Genomic DNA, 20031 nt, shown 5'->3' on the forward strand with positions numbered 1-20031 from the left:
GCCTTTAGTCACCCTCCGTTATTGTCACTCCTCTGTGCTACCCTTCGTGTGCGTTCCGGCTGTGCATCACCAAGAGGGAAGGAAAACGAGACCAGCCCCACATTAGCAGTCCGGTCACCGCCACCACCACCACCACCATCTCAGTAACTCTTCACCTCCACCCAAGAAAGAGAAAGTAAAAAATAAAATGCAGAACAGTCCATCATGAAGATCTAGCCTCTGCCCCGCACTCTACCCCTCACCCATTGCTCTTGAAACCTCACCTACTTCCATATCATACTGACCCCGACCACCTCCACTACACCACCGCCCCTATAACGACTACCACTATCACCATAAAAAAGTATCTCCTATCCATCCCCCTTTACTCCACCACTATTAGTACCTCCTCTCTCCTCCATTCCCTCCACCCTCACATATCTCTTCTGACTCCCCTCCCTTCCCTATCTCTCTCTATCTCGTCCCCTTCACCCTCTATTCTCCACTTCCCAAGCATATACTCTCTCATTTCTCTCTCTCAACCTTCACCATCAATCCTCCCCTCCTCCTCCTCCTCCTCCTTCTCCTTCATCATCTCGCACTCCCTCTCTCCTTGGCGTGAATATATATACCTGTGTTATTAGTGTTATATATCCATGTTTATGAAGGCAGAACAATTTCGCCATAACGCTCTGCTACTTCCTCTTACCTTGAACATATAGAAGGGGAGAGAGAGAGAGAGAGAGAGAGAGAGAGAGAGAGAGAGAGAGAGAGAGAGAGAATAGTACTCAGCTTCACGAAAACGGAGAAAAAAAGGAAGGCTGAGAGAGAAACAGAGAAGAGGAAACAAGATAGGAAAAAACAAAAGATGGAAGGACTGAAAAAAAATGGAAAATGAGGGAAAAAAAACACAGAAAAAAAAAGAGGAAGGGAAGAGATTTCAAACTTGATACTTGAGAAGAGAAAGGGATAGAGAGAGGGATAAAACATTTCGCAAGTTCCATAAAAAAAAGAGGAAAAAATGGAGAAGATACGCAATCGACATTAGATATTTTCCCCTTACCGCAAGAAGAAGAAGAAGAAGAAGAAGAAGAAGAAGAAGAAGAAGAGAAAGAAGAAGAAGAGGAAAATGAGGAGGAGGAGGAAGAAGAAGAAAACGAAGAATCAAATAAAGGAAGAGGAAGAGGAGGAGGAGGAGGAGGAGGAAGAGGAAGAAGAGGAAAATAAGACCAAGGAGAAGCATGGGAAGGATAAACACCTCGATCCTCTTCTTTCTTTTCTCTTTGCCTTCATGTCTAACTCCCTTCTTCCCGCCTTGCATAATCTCCTCCTCCTCCTCCTCCTCCTTCTCCTCCTCCTCCTCATTCTGATCCTCTTACTTCCGCTCATTTCATTCACTTCCGTGTTTTTTCTTTCAATTACTTATAATAACATTTCAAACTTCCTTTACTTTCTTTCTTTTCTCTCTCTCTCTCTCTCTCTCTCTCTCTCTCTCTCTCTCTCTCTCTCTCTCTCTCTCTCTCTCTCTCTCTCTCTCTCTCTCTCTCTCTCTCTCATTATCATAAATTAATGTGCTCACCTTACGAAATGTGACATGCGCAGATGTTTCTATTATTTGAAAATATAAAATCTTAGGAATAATATGACTCGGAGTATGTCCGTTGAATATTACTGTGAGCTTTACCTTTCGTCTATATTGAAATGATAATAATAATAATAATAATAATAATAATAATAATAATAATAATAATAATAATAATAATAATAATAATAATAATAATAACGTTGGGTATTAATATCGCAAATTTATTACTCACTAAATCTTGGTTCCTGTTATGCTCTAGTGAGACTTGATTGACCTGACCTGACCTGACCCAACCTGACCCACACTAATCTGGAGAAACCTGCTTCGGAGTGACCCAGAATCATGACTAACTTCATGATACAGGCATGACCGAAGTGAGGAAAACGGGAACTAGGTCACGAAAACAAAAAAAAGATTGAAAACTTGAAATTATATAAAGTCGTGCAGTAGCCATTTCGTAAAGGCCATTGTTATTGCCAATTCTAATACCAGATACGACGATTCAATATAAGGAGACGCAAAATGAATCAAGTAAACATAACTTAAGGAGAAAAATATATACAGTTATACGTCAATACAGAAAAGACCAATACAAAAACATACTTCCATCCAATACCAAATAAAAAAAGACAATTAAATCAAGTAAATATAAGGTAAAGCAGAAAAATAAAGTCATACGTAAGAAAAGAAAAGGTTAACACACAAACGATTCTCACTTTAACCACAAAGACACAACACACCGAAACACAACACAACACACCAACACGCATAAAGTCCGACCCCAATCCAACCCGACCTTGCTCCGCCCCGCCAAAGCCCAGGTGAGGAGGTAAGGTGAGGCGGGATCAGGCCAGCTGGGTTTAGGGGTTAGGTCGATTCGTCTTTGTTATATCTTCTTCCGCGGTGAGTCACGGACGGGAGAGAATAGGCTTTTGTTAGGCTGGATTCTTGTAAGGTGTGGGATGTAAAAGTGTTGGTATGGGGGGTGGGTGAATATGGAAGGGAGGGGAGGGGAGGATGGTGGGATGGTAGGGAAGGGAAAGCATGGTAAGGGAAGGGAAGGGAAGGGAAGGGATGATAGGGAAGGGAAGAAACAGGTAGGGAGAGGAAAGAAGATGATATGAAAGGGAAAGAAAGAGTAAGAAAGGACTGAGAAGGAAATGAAATGAGAGGAAAGTGAAAGAAAGAAAAGGGGAGAGAAAAGAAGGAAAAGAAGGAAAAAAACGAAAGAAAAGGGAAGTGAAGTTAAGAAAAGAGAAGGGAAGGGACTGAAGTAGAAGGTGACGCGAAGAAACGTAGGGAAAGGGAAGATCAAATGAGGGGATACATGCAAATAGTAAGCTAGGAGACTGGGAAGAAAAGGAAAGAAATGGTGAGATAAAAGAATGGAAGGGCAGAGAGAGGGGGAGGGAGGGAAGTGATGGAGATGGCATGTCATGGACGGAGAGAAGAAAGGAATGGGAGCAGGTATGGAAAGTAGAGAGGAGAAAAGAAGAAGCGAACCAGGAAGTTAAAACCAAGGAGGTGAACTTGCGAGAGAGAGAGAGAGAGAGAGAGAGAGAGAGAGAGAAAAGAATGATGTGGGTCAGGTCAATCGTGAATCGTGAGACCTTGATCCAGTAGCGGCAGCATCCAAGGGGGGCATCTTCATCTCTCTCTCTCTCTCTCTCTCTCTCTCTCTCTCTCTCTCTCTCTCTCTCTCTCTCTCTCTCTCTCTCTCTCTCTCTCTCTCTCTCTCTCTCTCTCGATACTGCCTTTCTTCTTTTTTCTTTTCTTTCATATCATCTTCCTCGTTCCACTTACAGGCTTATTACACTCGTTTTCCACTTTTTTCCATGTTGCTATTTTCGTATATATGTAACTGTTCCTTTCTTTCAAGCCCTTTACTTTTTTTCAGTCCTAAGCATACATTCTTTATCCGCTAAGACAAAGAAAAAAATAATGCGTCCTCCTTTTCCTTCCCCAACCACGATCATGATCATAACTACTACTACTACTACTTCTACTACTACTACTACTACTACTACTACTACTACTACTACTGTCACGAACATCCTCACTAACCATTCAAATAAGAACAAAGCGACTTTACACACACCCCAGCCACCTCCATTCACCACCACCATCACCACCACGACCAGAGCTACCTACGCCACGACCTCGTCCCTCCAACAAAGATGTGACGTGTATTCCGTGACGACTGGATACGCCTCTCCCTTACGCCTCTTCTTAACGCCTCTCTCCTCTTTTACGCCTCTCCCTTCCCTTACACTTATCTCCTTCCTTACTCCTCTTTCCTCCTTCCCTCGGTGACCTGTATCTATTACCTACACGACCACTACCACCACTACCACCATCACCACCGCTGTTACCTCTACCTGCTCAACCGCCTTACCACCTGATTTGAGGACTAACTTCTTTTTGGTTGGGAGGAGGAGGGAAGAGGAGGAGCGATCATAGACAGCACATAGGGATAGGTAAATAAAAGAAACGTCGACAGGATTTAACGAAAGACTTATATGAGTAACAAAGAAGAAACAAATGGTAATAAAGAAAAATGAAATAGAATAGAAACTCGCTGCTTAGATTTTTACCACAGATGGCGTCGAGGGGAGATGTAGCGATCCTTATCTATATGGTGAAGTATTTCCTTTCACATATTCTCTCCCACTTTTCTCTCCACCCCCTTTACACACACACACACACACACACACACACACACACACACACACACACACACACAACCCCCCCCCTTCCCCCCTACACACACGTAGAATACTTACATAAAACAACAATACCTTTACGTCCCCCTCTCAGACTCTCCCAGTTGTTCATATTTGCGTGTCTCCCATTCCCCTCCGCCCCATCCTCACCCCAGCTGTTTAATCTTGCTGCTCGCGTCCTGCAAGGAGTTCCCACGCGTCTCAAGCAGTAACGGTGTCAAGACGTAGAGGAAAAGATCAGTAACAAGACAGGTGGACGTGAGGAAGGAAGGATGAAAGGAGGGCGAACGAAAGGAGGAAAATACTGAAAGTGGATTGGAGTAAAGAGTTATTTGAAGGACAGGATGAAAATGGAGGAAAAAAAAGGGAATATATATAAAAGAGGAAAAGAAAAGAGAGGAAGGAATTAAAAGAGAGAGAGAGAGAGAGAGAGAGAGAGAGAGAGAGAGAGAGAGAGAGAGAGAGAGAGAGAGAGAGAGAGAGAGAGAGAGAGAGAGAGAGAGAGAGAGAGAGAGTGTGTGTGTACTTCTTTGTTGGCACAGAAAGTGTTCCTTACATTCACTCTCTAACCTTCTTATGTGTGAGTGTACCATATACGTGTGTGTGTGTGTGTGTGTGTGTGTGTGTGTGTGTACGTTTGCGCTACATTCCACCCACGTGCTGCAGAAACAAGGGAGGGGATTAATAGGGCCCGTGTACGTTTATGTGCGTAACACGTGTACACTTAAACCCGCGTGTGTACATTAACGGGTGAACGAATATAATAGTGTGTGTCAACAAGGGTGCTCGGCGGAAAATGAATGAATGTTTATTTTGTGTGTGTGCACGTTTATATGTACGTGTGTGTGTGTGTGTGTGTGTGTGTGTGTGTGTGTGTGTGTGTGTGTGTGTGTGTGTGTGTGTGTGTGTGTGTGTGTGTGTGTGTGTGTGTGTGTGCTTGAAATATGACACAAAATTACCCTCACACAGAATATATTGCCGTTACTTGCCCGGCCATGAACTGTCCCGGGAGGAGGAGGAGGAGGAGGAGGAGGAGGAGGTGGTGGTAGTGGAGTTGGAGGAGGAGGAGGGCGGCTGTCAAGGGCAAAGACGAGGAGGGAGGGAGGTGGGTGGAGAGAAATGTCTGGAGCAAGAATATGAGGTAGGGAGTAAGGGAAGGGGGTTAGGAGGTACGGAGGTAAGGAGGAAGGGAGGGAGTCATGGAGGGAATGGTGTTAGACGGCATCAGGGGGAAGAGAGGAGTAACGTATGTGAGTGTAACGGAAAGCAAGAAGAGGGAGGGATGGGAGGTACGGGGGGGAGAAAGGAGAGGAGTACAAGCAGGAGATGAGAGGGAAGGAAGGAATGCAGATCCGGAGGTAAAAGGAGAGGAAGGAAAGAAGCAAACCGCAAGTGTATAAAAAGTGGAATGCGGAGAAGACAGATGGGGAGGAAGGTATGACGAGAGGGAGGTAAGCAGGTAGAGATGGAGGTAAATACGTACATGCTGACGGGATGGAAACATGAAGAAGAAATGGAGAGGAGATAAATAGAGAAACTGGAAATGGAAAAGGTAAGAAGAAAACGATGCTAGGAGACATAGAAAAACAAACAGGTAGAAGGAAAGCTAGCAGGATAGGAGAACGTAATGAATAAGGTTGAATGAGCATAGGATGAAAAGAGGGAGAGATAATAGATGAAGAGATGAAAGGCAAGAAGGGGAGATTAGGAGCATAAATCAAGGGATGAAGAAGGAGAGAAAGAATGGAAGATGGGAGTCATGGAGGGAGGGACAAAGGATAGTACTGAGGCACGGAGGGGCTTTGAGGGTAGTCGGGGATGAAGGGAAGGACAGATGGAGCTCATATAGATGGGAGGAACATGAGAGAGTGATGGCAGGGATAAAAGACTAAAATAAAGGGAGGATAAGCTAAAAGAAAGACAAGGAGGGGGGTTGATAGGGACACAGCAATGGGAATAAAGGGAGTATTGGGGGGACATGGTAGCGAAGGCAGAGATAGAAGACACCATAAAGGGAGAGTATAAGCTAGAAAGAGACAAAGAAAAATTAGTAGGATGGAGGAAAAGGAATAAAGGAAGTATTGAAAAAGAAACAAGGGACACGGACAAAGGGAGTTCAAGAGGCAGGGAGAAACATGGGGAAGATGGTAAAGGTAGAAGACGGAAATAAAAGGAGAATATAAGCTAGAAAGAGAAAAGGGATGTAACAAAGGGAATAAAGGAAGTTTGGAAAGTAAGGATAAACCGAGGTACAGAAGGCGTGGATGGAGGGCGGGACCAGGGAGTTTAAGCTAGGCGGTTTAGGAGGCAGAGAGGAACCAAGAAAGGGAGATGGGAGGGACAGACAGGTCGTTCTCCAAGGCCACCCGGACCAATGCCCCGGTTCACATTGGTGCATTGGTGCCCCCGGGGGAAGCCTGTTGCTGGTGCTGTCTCATCTGTGTTACCTTACGCCCCACCCCCCCTCCGCCGCGCCCGCTCATCCCGCCTTCACGTGAACCACAAAGGGCGGGGATCGAAGTTGTTGTCCTTACTCCCCACTTCACTCCATCCCATCTTTTATTCCTCCTCTCCTACTGCTACTACGAAAGAGAAGGGGAGCCTCAGTAAACAAAGAGAAAGATGCGAATTAGTAAAATGTATCCTGCAATCAATAATACTAGTAAACATAGACAATACAAAAGAAAAGAGGAAATAAAGGTATAAATGAAAGAATGAATAAGTAGCTATGCAAATAACAAACTGATATATGTAAACAAAACAGATAAATTAAGAAATAACAGATAACAAAATAACAGAATGAATAACTATCCCAATAAACAATTCTGAGAAACGCAAAATAAATAAAGGCGAGACATGAATACAACACACCCATTATTTTCCAACTCAAAACTGTCACATTAAACACACTAAACGCAACACCCCATCGACCTTCAAATCTTAAGTGTTTCTAAGGCGCGGCTCAGCCCTCAGTGGCAGCGGCGGTAACACTTCACTTTTCCCTGATGAGAAATGTTAATAAGGTCAAACAGAGAAGACAAAAACACGCGACCTTCGCTTTAACGGCGCAAAAAACACCTCGAGAGTAATTTCTAAGCCATCAAAAGAGACATGATTAGAATTCTCTCTCGGAACGGTTATCTTCTAATTGCATAAGTATATTTTTTTCTCTCTCTATCTTTCTATCTTACACAAGCCATACTACCTCGTGGAGTGAAGAGAAGGTCATGTTTTGGGGTTATTGATCCTCCCTCAGTTTCTTTTCTCCATCTCCCCCTCCCCCTCCCTTGTCCTCTTGTCCACTTGCCCCTTTTTTTCCGTTTTCTTTGCTCTCCTTTTCTTCCATTCCTTTCCTTCTCTTTCTCTTTCTTTTACCTTCCTGTCCTTCAAATCCTCATTTTTTTCCTGCTCGTTTTCTTCTTCCTTCCTATCCTTCAATCCGCCATTTCCTTCCTCCCTCTCTCCTTTCCTCCCTCCCTCCCCTCTTCTTCCTCTCTTTACAACTTTTTTATCATTTTATCCCTCCTTTTCCTCTCTCCTGTTATCCCTCACCTTCTCTGCTGTTCTGCTGTCCTCCTTCCTTCCCATCCCTTTCCTCTACCCTCTCCTCATCCCGCCCTATCATAACATGCTCCCTTCCCTCCCGTCTGCCCTCATTCTATCCCTTCTTTTCCTCTCTCTTCCTTACTTCTCCTCCTTTGCTGTTCTACATCTCCCTCCGTCCCTCCCCTTTCCTCTCCTCTCTCCTTCTCCCACCCGGTTATAACATTATCCCCCCGTCTGCCCTCCCTCCACTCCCTATACGTAAGTGCAGGTGACCACTCAAGACGCAGGTGTTGCCCTAATTAACCCCCGGTGGCCGGAGCGCGGGGCATCAGCCTCAGGTGCACTCAGGAACACGGCGTCCTTGGTCAGAGGTATCTTGGCTGTCCACCTCCACCTCCACCTCCACCACCACCACTAACACCACCACCAGTCATCATTGCCCCCACCCACCAGAACTATGATTATGTCCAGTACCATCACCACCACTACTACCACCACCCTCATCACCATATCACCACTATCATCATTGCCACCATCAGCAGCACCACCATTTTCACTATTACTTATTCCTGCTGTCATTATCACCACTATCACCACCACCCAAGCCATCACAACCACCACTAATGTCATCCTCATTAACAACAACCAATGTAGAATAATTTCATATGCAAGAAAGAAGGAGAGAGAGAGAGAGAGAGAGAGAGAGAGAGAGAGAGAGAGAGAGAGAGAGAGAGAGAGAGAGAGAGAGAGAGAGAGAGAGAGAGAGAGTGTGCGTGTGTGTGTGCGTGTGTGTGTGTCGGGGGGGTGGGGGGGGTTAGAAACAAGAAACAAGTGAAGTTTGACCCCGTTGTAACAGCTGATCAGTATGACCAACACTGCTTGACCTCACCTCTTGCAACACACCAACTCGAAGATCTCGTTGTTAGGCGTGCAGAGTAAATGGTGGAGGTGGGTGTGGTGATGGAGGTGGTGATGGTGGATGCTGATGGGGGCGGTGAGACTGGTGGTGAATGGTTGAAATGGATGACTGTGAGCGGTGGTGATAGTGGTGAAGGTGGTGGAGAAGGTGGTGATGGTGAAGGGGAAGGGTGCATGGATCAGATGGAAATGTGGAGGAAATGAAACGTGATAAAAATGATAAATGGAGTAGTGGAAGGTGGAAGATGAAGGTGGATAGCTGGGGTCAAAGATGGAGGTGGATAGGTGGAGCTGGAGGTGCGAAAGGTTAGTGATGAGAGAGTGTAGCATAAGCAAAAGATGGATAGGGGCGAGAGGAGCTGGATGCTGGAGATGCAGGTGGAATAGGTTACTGCAGTGAAAGAGAGGGAGGTAAAGAGTGAAGAAATCGTGGAAAGTGGATAGTGGCAGGTGGTGGAGAAAAGAAAAGAGGAGACTGTATGTGGAGCAAGTGGAGGACAACGACGTAAAAGGATGATGAAAAGTGGAGAAAAAGAAAAAAGTGGAAGGATTGTGACAGAAGGTAATGATGGAGAGGGAGGCTGCGCGAGAGGAGACCAAGGACGCTGAAGAGGTGGATGACACGTGGAGGGGGTAAAGTGGAATAACTGGTGGATGTGGATATGGATGACCAGTTTTTACGTAAGACTGGAACTACCCAAAAGAGGATAACCGACCCCAACACACCCACACCCCACACCCCAAACCACCCACCCACCCGCCTAAAACCCCCAACCCCACCCCGTCCACCCCACTAGCTTCATCAGTGTTCTCGAAGCCAAGGTCGCACAACAGGGTCTTCGGAGAGGTGGATGACCTGACCTGCTACCCCCACCTACCTCCTCCCAGCCACGAGGTTAGGATATTAACAGGCAAAATGTTCTATATACAGGCAAGCTTCTTTCTGACAAATAAATGCTCTTAACGTAAATGAATATATGACAGACAAGAATCAATTAAATCACAAGTAAATGACCTTATTGAAACAGATTCAGAATAGTAACGAATATAAAGTCCACACCAGAACATGAATGAAGAGACTTTGGTAAACTTTATTTTTTTCATGAAGTCGAGGATATCTATATTAAGAAAAGTTTTAAGATGAAGGAAAGTACTACATGTGTGGAAGCCTTTACAAACATATAGTCTCATAACGAAAGAATAAAAGAACTTACAAAAACAAAATAATCGAAGTACATAATTCTACGCATATGAAAGCCTAAAACATTATAAAATCTGTATAGCATAGTTATTTTTTATATACATACGGACAAAAGAATATAAAAAGTATAACCTATTGATATTTTAGTCCTAGAAAACTTTAGAAAGCGTAGAACCAGTTATTTTGCAATGCTAGGCCTGAGTCAACGAACGAAGGAAAAAAATAGACCTCACTGATACTTTCACGACTCTGAGCACGATCATGATATTGAGAACGCCTGGAAACACCGATCAACTCACCTGTCTCGAGCATCAGCTGAGCACGCCGTGGCCAAGGGGATCAGCGGCCCATAATGACCTCTTCTTTGGGGCTTGGGAAAGAGTCATGCCACAATGTCTTGAGGTTGAAAGTATTACGTGTGTGTGTTGAGGTGGAGAGTCTTACGAGTGGAACTGTAAAGAAAAGAAAATCATGTGAGTCCGTATTACAATGATGATGGTGATGATGATGATGATGATGATGATGATGATGATGATGATGGTGATAAGGAATAGGAAACTAACTGGAGAAGAGGAACAAGAACAAGAAAAATAATAACAAAAACAAAACAAAAATGTAGACAATTAGAATACACTTAGTTGAGGGAGATAGATAGATATATAGAGAGATAGATAAATAGACAGATATATAGACAGATAGATAGAGAAGTCCTGCATTATCAGCCCACATGAAGCACTGTGTCCTAAGACCGCACTGAATAATACATTCTTTTTAATATATATATATATATAGAGAGAGAGAGAGAGAGAGAGAGAGAGAGAGAGAGAGAGAGAGAGAGAGAGAGAGATTCTTTCGAGAGAGAGAGTATATATATATATATATATATATATATATATATATATATATATATATATATATATATATATATATATAGAGAGAGAGAGAGAGAGAGAGTATATATATATATATATATATATATATATATATATATATATATATATATATATATATATATATATATATATATATATATATATATATATTACAGTTACTAAAGTAACTCTCCTTCGCATTTATTATCCTCAAGCAATGTCGAAAAAAAGTAGAAATCGTATCTGTGTTGCAAGTACTAATGTGTGTATGTTTCCAGGCACACACACACACACACACACACAAGGTGGTGGTGATGGTGATGGTGGTGGTGGTGGTGGTGGTTGGCCTTGAGTGTGGTGGAAGGGTGTGGTCAGTTTTTAACCACATCATCGTCATCCCCCCATCCCTACCCCCTACCAATACTACCACCACCACCACCACCATGACTTCTCGTTACCCCCACCAACAGGACGACTTCTCCTGCTGCTCCTTATATCATCGCTACTATCTAACGCAACCCTACCTACTACTACTACTACTACTACCACTACTACTACTACTACTACCACTACCACTACTACTACTACTATTACTACCACTACTGCTACTACTACTATTACTATTACGATTACTACTACCACTACTACTACTACTACTACTACTACTACTACTACTGCTATTACTACTACTACTGCTACTACGGCTACTACTTTCTCAGCTACTATAACCACCAACATATGAACTGCTACCACCACAACCGCAACTAGCACCACCACCACTTTTAATAGCACCTCCACCACCACCACCACCATTAATCATTTTTACCAACACCACCTCAAGCCATCACGCCTACACCACTTTTCAACTACTTCACAATCTACCACTAATTTACACCCTCCACCACCACCATCACCACCACCACCAGTAGAGCCGCCCTCCAATCAGACATAGCCAACCATCACCACCACCACCCCCGCTATAATGACGTAAGTTACACCACCTTCTCCCCCACGTACTTACTCAGCTACTACAAACATTGCCTCATCCCTTTCAATCACGATGGATACACTTGAGTTCACCACCACTATCACCACCACCACCACCACTACCTCCATTTATTCAACAACATCCTTCTCTTCCTCGCCATCACAAGAAGCTAAATCACTATCATTTAACTCTATCTCCTTCAGTGCTACTTCTGTATCTTCTCATTATCAGCCTCACCATCAACTCCAACTTCTATCAGACCTTCTAAAAACTACATCTACTCATAACCTATCTAAAAACTAATTATGCTCTTTTAACTAACACTACTCTTTACATTCACTATCAGCAGCCAAACCATCACCTTCTTAGTCTATCCACTGTCATCCTTCATGTTACCACTCTCATGCAATGGCAATAACCTCTATCGCCATGAGACTACTACTACCACTACCATAACCATTACTATATGACCGTTAACACCATCACATGTAATCACTTTATAATCAGTCACCTCATGTTCTTCATCACCTATCATCACCATCATCACCAAACCGACTACAAAATCGCCGTGCAGTAGACCAGCACCACTACCTGATATTACCACCACTACCATATAACTGCACCCCCACCATCACCACGATAACCACCACAACCAGCATCACCTACCAACCATCACATACCTTGGTACTCCTTCCTCCCCGCCCACCACCATCACTACCAGTACCACCACCTCAATACCACATTATCATTTCTACCACCCCTATCACACCTATTATACCATTACCACCACCACCAACAACTCGCATCACCACCAACACCACCTCCACCTTCGCCTAACAAGACCTACCCAGTCATCAGCTGCAAAAACACTTTCACTGGAGTGTCTTGGGGGACTCACGCTCGTCTGGGAAGGAATCAGGTCGTCTCTCTCTCTCTCTCTCTCTCTCTCTCTCTCTCTCTCTCTCTCTCTCTCTCTCTCTCTCTCTCTCTCTCTCTCTCTCACGTTTAATTGTCCACTTTTCATTCATTTCCGTCGATTTACTGTTTTATTTTTTATTCTTCTGAAGTCTACGTTAAAAAATATTATCTTTTTGTAATACGTATTTATTCTTCCTTTGGTTATTCTTCTTTCCGTTTATATTATTTTTCCTTTGTGTCTCTCTTCCAATCCCGTCTTCCTCCTTTCCTTCCTTCTTTGCTTCCTTCCTTTCATCTGTTCCCCATTCTCACAGTGGTATTTCACTTCCTCCCCACTTCCTCTTCCTTAATCTCTCTCTCTCTCTCTCTCTCTCTCTCTCTCTCTCTCTCTCTCTCTCTCTCTCTCTCTCTCTCTCTCTCTCTCTCTCTCTCTCTCTCTCTCTCGGTCAGTTGCCTCTTAAAAGACTAGCAAATACACACACACACACACACACACACACACACACACACACACACACACACACACACACACACACACACACACACAAAATCGTAACTTCCTTGTCTAGCCTAACATCGCCCTCCTGCTGCTTTCTTCCTCTGCTTTCATTCGCTCTTTACCTGCCTGTCCGTCTGTGTGGCTACCTGTCGCGTGGAGGAAGACAGCATAGGTCCCTGTTAAGTCACTTTTACCTGTCCACGTGTTGGTTAATTGACGCAGGAACGAGGTCAGCCACTCCACCCGCTCACCCACTTCACTAGCCTGCCCACCTGTGTGCTTAACCATCTGCGGGGGAGGAGGAGGAGGAGGAGGAAGGGGGAGAGGAGGAGGGAAGGGCATATAGTGAGGGTGCAGACAGCTGGGATGCGTGCAGTGGAAGTGGAAGGGTATCTCGGGAGACTGTAAATGGGAAAGGTGAGCGAGGTTAGGGAGTTTAGGGGACGTGCTGGAGGAAAGGGAAAAAAGGATCTAGGCACACGAAGAAAAAACTAGACGGGAGAAAGGAGGAGGAATTGTATGGAAAGAATATAAGGATGAAAAGATGAAAAGGAAAGGGAAGAGGAGGGTACAGGAATGGGTCAAAGGAACGGAGGTAGATGAGAGAAGTATGGAAAGGAATGGGGAAAGCGGTGAAGACAGAGATGTGAGGTAATAAAGGAGGAAGCGTGGATAATGGAGACGAGTGAAGCCCAGGCAATAAAACACACTTGAAATCGCAGTAACATCCTCATTAGAAAGAAGAAAAGCCAGTTCCCGTGAGGTGAGGTGAAGGTAGATTAACATAAAAGAACAAAAGGTGGAGGAAGAGAATGAAGGGAGGTAGACAGAGGAGGAAAAAGCAAGCTGGTGGCAAGGGAGGGGAAGAGAAAGAGGAGATGGATCAGTCAGCCGCTACCTCCATACCACGTCATCAAACCACAGGGGGAAGACAGGAAGGTTAGAAAGATCGTCAAGGATACCAACAAAATAGGGTCTTCTTATTCATAAACTCTCTCTCTCTCTCTCTCTCTCTCTCTCTCTCTCTCTCTCTCTCTCTCTCTCTCTTCGGGTCGGCTCGGTGAAAAAAAAAATTGCCTCACTCCGCCGCGGCCGCCCGTTCCTTCGGCATGATTGGGGTCACGCCCTCACGACAATCTTTACGACCAGCAGTTCTGTCACCGTCCCCGCTAATGCCGCGTCCCTAGGAATCCGTTCCTACTTGCAGGAGCCGATTTGAAGCTTCCCTCACGACTCACTACTTGATGCCGCATCGAATTTTCTTGCTCACTACTTAATGCTACGTCGAATTTTCCTCCGTTGCTGCTCACTACTTAATGCTGCGTCGAATTTTCCTCCGTTGTTGCTCACTACTTAACGTTGCGTCGAAATTTCCTCCGTTGTTGCTTACTACTTAATGCCACGTTGAAGTCCCCTACGTCAATTTCCTCAGCAGTATATTTACTGTACCTCACGTTGCGATGATATTCCAGCCCCGCCACCACCACCACCACCACCAACAACAACAACAACAACAACAACAACAACAACACCTTCCCGCCTTTGAAAGCTTCCGGGTAATTGCTGTTACTTCACGTTGCACCGATGATGTCCTCCCTTCCTCCCCCTTCCCTTCCCTTCCCATCCCTTCCATACCTCCCTTCCTTCCGGGGTCCAGGTACACAAGAAAATGACAATGCCTTGGGTTTAGACTGATGTTCCTCCTTGCCCCAGGCGCTGAAATCTAGCAAGGAGTAATCATTCAGTGGCGTTCTCAGACCCAGTCTCAGCTACGTCCGAATACGAAGCCTTCAAACCCAACTACTACGAATAAAAAACTTACGATGAAGTCCTGCATTCACTCCTTCTCTTCTGCTGTTCGTCTCCTATCACGCTCCTTTGAATCTTTTCCCATTCTCTCCTTTCGTCCCTTTGCTTCCTTATCATTCGTCTTTTCCTCCATTTCTTTAATTCTATTTAATTGACCACGTTACTGTTACTTCTACTGTTCGTTATACTTGTTGTCTTCTCCATACCTCGACCTCAACCAAAGCTGTCTTCGCCTAGCTATAAGGAAGAGATCAATAATGTTAGAGCCATTAAGAGTCACCAACCTCCCCGACAGGAAGATGGATACTCGAAGACCCGGCGTTCCTGGTTAGACGAGACTGACAAGTTGACAGTAACAAGTTGGGTCGCCTTCCGTCTCCCATTTTCTTAATATCTCTATATCTCTACGCTCTTCTCTTGTGGTCGCGCCTCGTCTAAGGTTACTGCGGGGTGCCTTATGGTGGGTCGCGGTGCCTATATGGATTAGTGACATGTTTATTTATATCTTTTAGGCGGTCCTTTGCCAGACATAAATGCGAGGTGACATCTTATCCACAGAAAATATAATCAAATGAAAAATTGTTATTAGTTATATATATTTTTATTGTTTGGAGTGAGATGTGTGATACTGTATTAAACAGGTACATAACAGCATTTCGTCCATAATACTTTTTTTTCCATCATCCTCGTCCTCTTTTTTTTTTCTTCTTTCCTTTTAATTCCTCAGTCCCATCTTACCCCAGTATATTTTCCTTCGTACCTTCTCCTCCCTCCCTACCTTTCTTTTCTCCAAATCCTTTGCTTTCATTAATTAATTTCCGTGTTCTCCTCTTCCGTTTCCTTCATCTTTGCCTTCCCCCCGCTTCCTTCTTCCTCAAGTTTAACCCGCCTACTTTCATTCCCTCATTTTGTTTTTTCCAGAGAGTTTCCACCCTCTTTTCACTTACGTATTTCCCTACTCCTTCATTCTTTTCTCTCCTTCTTACTTATCGCTTTCTTCCTTCCCTCCTTCATCCTTTGTTATTCTTTCCCTTCCTCCTCCTCCCTCCCTCGCCCAAATAGCTGAGTGATGGACGCTGACACAATGGATGACCAAAAAATTCAGATCCAAAACTAAAAACTCCTTAAGGCGATTCGAACGTAACTCCCTTTCACAACACACACACACACACACACACACACACACACACACACACACACACACACACACACACATAAAATATTACAAATACCTTAAAATTAAATTATACTATCAACAAACAAATATTCTTTCTATAACTTGCGACACTCACCACTGATCATATTGTTGACAGAAGTAACAGTCTTTTGTATCTTTGATTAAACTACAGAACTACAAAACGAGCTGTTGAGTTTTATCCTTCCAGAAAAAAAAAACGAAGTAGACGACCTTTACAATACAATGCCGTTCAATTACTTTTTTTGTTATTACAACACTACAGAGAGGCAAGTCAAGGCTTGGAAATAAAAGGCAGTAAGAGAAATACTCACTACCGAATGCCAAACCAAAGATAGAGGTCACTGAGGGTTAAGGTTCCAAAACAAAGGGAAGCTACGTGAACAAATTAGCCTGACACTCCCTTAATGAAAGCGTTTAATTAATGGGGAAAGAAAAGAAATAAAAAAAAAAGAGAATGGTTGGCACTGGTTGCTTCTCAGGCGTTTGACATGACATTTCAGAATCACGTTAATGTCTTCTGATTTTTGGGGGGAGGGGGCCTTTTCAGTTTACATCAGAAAGCTTTATGTATATTTTTCTAAGGTAATCACAGTTGTAGAAAATTTACCTTTGATTTTTGTGACTTTTGAAACCAATTGATTCGTTTATACTTTCCTTTTAATTTTCTTCCCTTTTCCTAAGAACATATTATTTTTTTTTTTATTAATGTAAACTTTTAACCTAAACATGATCATTAACATGTGTATTCTCTCTCCTTGCAGGTACGTTAATCAGACGGTCAGGTGTGCAGAGTGAGGGAAAGGGAAACAGGTAAAAGGTATAGTAATTAAGGAACCCAATGGAGGAAAAAATATCTATTCTAATTCTCGTAAGTAATCAACTCTCTCTCTCTCTCTCTCTCTCTCTCTCTCTCTCTCTCTCTCTCTCTCTCTCTCTCTCTCTCTCTCTCTCTCTCTCTCTCTCTCTCTCTCTCTCTCTCTCTCTCTCTCTCTCTCTCTCTCGTTATTTTTACGGGCCGTACGCGTGAGCCGTTTACCGCCGCCTCGCCCCTCAGCCATTCTGCAAGCGAGGTCTGTTGCACACCAGTGGCCACCCCCTACAAGGCACTCTTTGTTGAGGCGACGCTTTGTTCCCTGCACGCCGCCGAGTGTTGTGTTGCGGGGAGGAGCTGCCGTGCGGGGGAAGGGAAGAGAGGGGGATGCGATGGGAGCGGAAGGGTTGTTATTGCGGTGGTAGTGGAAGTAATGGGAGCAATGGGTGTAGTTAATGGATAAGGGGAGGGAAAGGAGGAAGAGTACGGAGGAAAAAGAGTACGAGGGAGGAGGAAGTGAAGAGGAATAAGGATGAGGAAAAAGAAAGGTGGAAGATTAGGAATGAGGAGGAAATGATTGGTAGGGTAAGAAAGAAGAAAAGAGAAGGAGGAAAAAAAGAGGAAGAGCAGTCGTGATAGTGATGGTGGAGTTGTTGTTGTTGTTGTTGTTACTGTAGTGGTAGTAGTAGTAGTGGTTGAGTGGGTGAAGACTATGGCAGTGCTTATAACTAACAATAATAATGATGAGAATAACAAGGACAAGAAGAAGAAGAAGAATGATTTCGATATTAAAATCTATCGATTGAGGATGACTCGTCTATCGGTAAACTGGTCGGATAAATCGAAAGTTACACTCTCTCTCTCTCTCTCTCTCTCTCTCTCTCTCTCTCTCTCTCTCTCTCTCTCTCTCTCTCTCTCTCTCTCTCTCTCTCTCTCTCTCTCTCTCTCTCTCTCTCTCTCTCTCTCTCTCTCTCTCTCTCGTCCTCTCTCCTCCTCCTCCTCCTCCTCCTCCTCCTCCTCCTCCTCCTCCTCCTCCTCATCCTCCTCCTCCTCCTCCTAATCCTCCGCCTCCTTGTACTGTGAGTGTCTTGGTTGCATAAGGTTACCAGACCACCAGATGTCTGATTCGTGTTTTTTCGTACTTTTCGTCACTTTTTTGCATAATTTGAGTCGTCTTACCAAGTGTGTTACGTGCATTCCGGTGTTTTAGTTTAGTTTCCCCACACGTTTCTTTTTTTCCGGAGTGCAGGGGTTGGGGATGAGTGTTATATGAATGTTGTTATCTTCGTGGTAGTTAACTTGGAACATTCCTAATCGTTGGTTTCTTTCTCTCTCGCACTTTCTCTAAATTCTGGTCTCGTTACGTCATTTTATTTCTAAGCAATTTATATCTCACAAATGAATAACCTGAATCGCAGACATCGTTGCAAAATCTAAAAATTCCACATGTTCCCCTTCCACTTCCCTTCTTTCTGTTTTTCCTTCCCTCTTCCTTCTTTCCTTTCGTTTTCCTTCCGGCGGGGGTGGTGCTAGTTCTGGTGGTGGCGGTCGTTACTATTGCATAACTATTTTCTTTGCTCAACTCAAGAGGTACGTTATTTGTGTTTGCTCTTTGGTCAGTCAGTCAGTCAGTTCGGAACAACGCAATCTACCACCGTCACTTTATGAGTAGGTCAGCCAGTCCGTTAGTCAGTCAAGCAATAAGTCAATCAATCTATCGGTCAGTGAGTGTCTGTCTGTCTGTCTATCTGAGTCAGTCAATAAGTCAGTCAGTAAGTCAGTCAGTTAATCAGTTAGCCAGTCAGTCAACCAGCTATTCATCCAATCGGTCAGTCAGTCGGTCAGTCAGTCAGTCCGTTAGTCAGTCAAGCAATAAGTCAATCAATCTATCGGTCAGTGAGTGTCTGTCTGTCTGTCTGTATTTGTCTGTCTATCTGAAACAGTCAATCAGTCAGTCAGTCAGTCAGTCAGTTAGCCATTCAGTCAGCCAGCCAGCCAGTCATCCAATCGGTCATTCAGTCAGTCAATCAGTCAGTAAGGCAATCAGTCAGTCACTCAGGCAATCACTTATTCAATCAGTCAGTCCGCGTCTTCACCCTCACCGGACCCTCGCATCAGCAGCTAACAGGCTCGCCGACTCCCTTTCACTTTCTTTTCTATTTCCTCTCGTTTTCTTCCTCCATCCTGTTCCTGTTCCCCATTCACTTCCTCCTCCTCCTCCTCCTCCACCTCCTGCTACGTCTCTTCCTCTTCCTGATTATTTTCCTCCTCATCTTCTTCCTCATAATCTTCCTCCTCTGTCTTCAATTTGTTTACTTCTTCTTCTTCTTCTTCTTCTTCTTCTTCTTCTTCTTCTTCTTCTTCTTCTTCTTCTTCTTCTTCTTCTTCTTCTTCTTCTTCTTCTTCTTCTAATCGTGCTCTTCTTACATTTCAATCTTTTTTTTTTTTTCCCCGTTGTGCTCTTTCACTTTCTCTAACTCAAATTTCCTCCTCTTCCTACACCTTCTCATGTTCCTCCCCCTCCTCTTCTCTTTCATTCGCGGTGAACCTTCCTTGACTTCCTCATTTCCTCTTCCTTTCTCCTTCGCGTGATTAATGAAGAGTTAATGGCAGTCTTATTAACACAGTGAGCGGAGGATGGGAGATGAAAGGAATCGGAGTTCTAGGAGGAGGAGGAAGAGGAAGAGGAAGAGGAGGAGGAAGAGAAGAAAGAGATAAGATTGCCTGTTACCTAACACCACACCAGCAAGATTAAAGAAAACGGTAGTGAATAGAGAACAAAAAAATGTGGTATTTATTGGAAGGGAAAACATTAGAAGAAAAATCGTGATCATGACACAATTTTAAAACGGGAAACTCAACAGAAAGACAGGAACACAAGAAATTAATTAAATAAACCCACAGAGACGAAGATAGGAAAAGGAAAGAAATGTAAAAGAGAAGAACAAAAACAAAGCAAAGTGTAAAGAAGCAGGAAAAGAAAC

At 43.9% G+C, this 20031-nt stretch overlaps 1 protein-coding gene across 12 annotated transcripts in view; it reads left to right on the top strand.

The window, feature by feature from the left end:
- LOC127000003 (mucin-5AC-like) overlaps window positions 1–20031 on the top strand; it is a 153287-nt gene that overhangs the window by 95561 nt on the left and 37695 nt on the right. The gene's annotated exons all lie outside the window — the stretch shown is intronic.

This window comes from Eriocheir sinensis, chromosome 17 (assembly GCF_024679095.1).
Source record: "Eriocheir sinensis breed Jianghai 21 chromosome 17, ASM2467909v1, whole genome shotgun sequence".
Lineage (NCBI taxonomy): Eukaryota > Metazoa > Arthropoda > Malacostraca > Decapoda > Varunidae > Eriocheir > Eriocheir sinensis.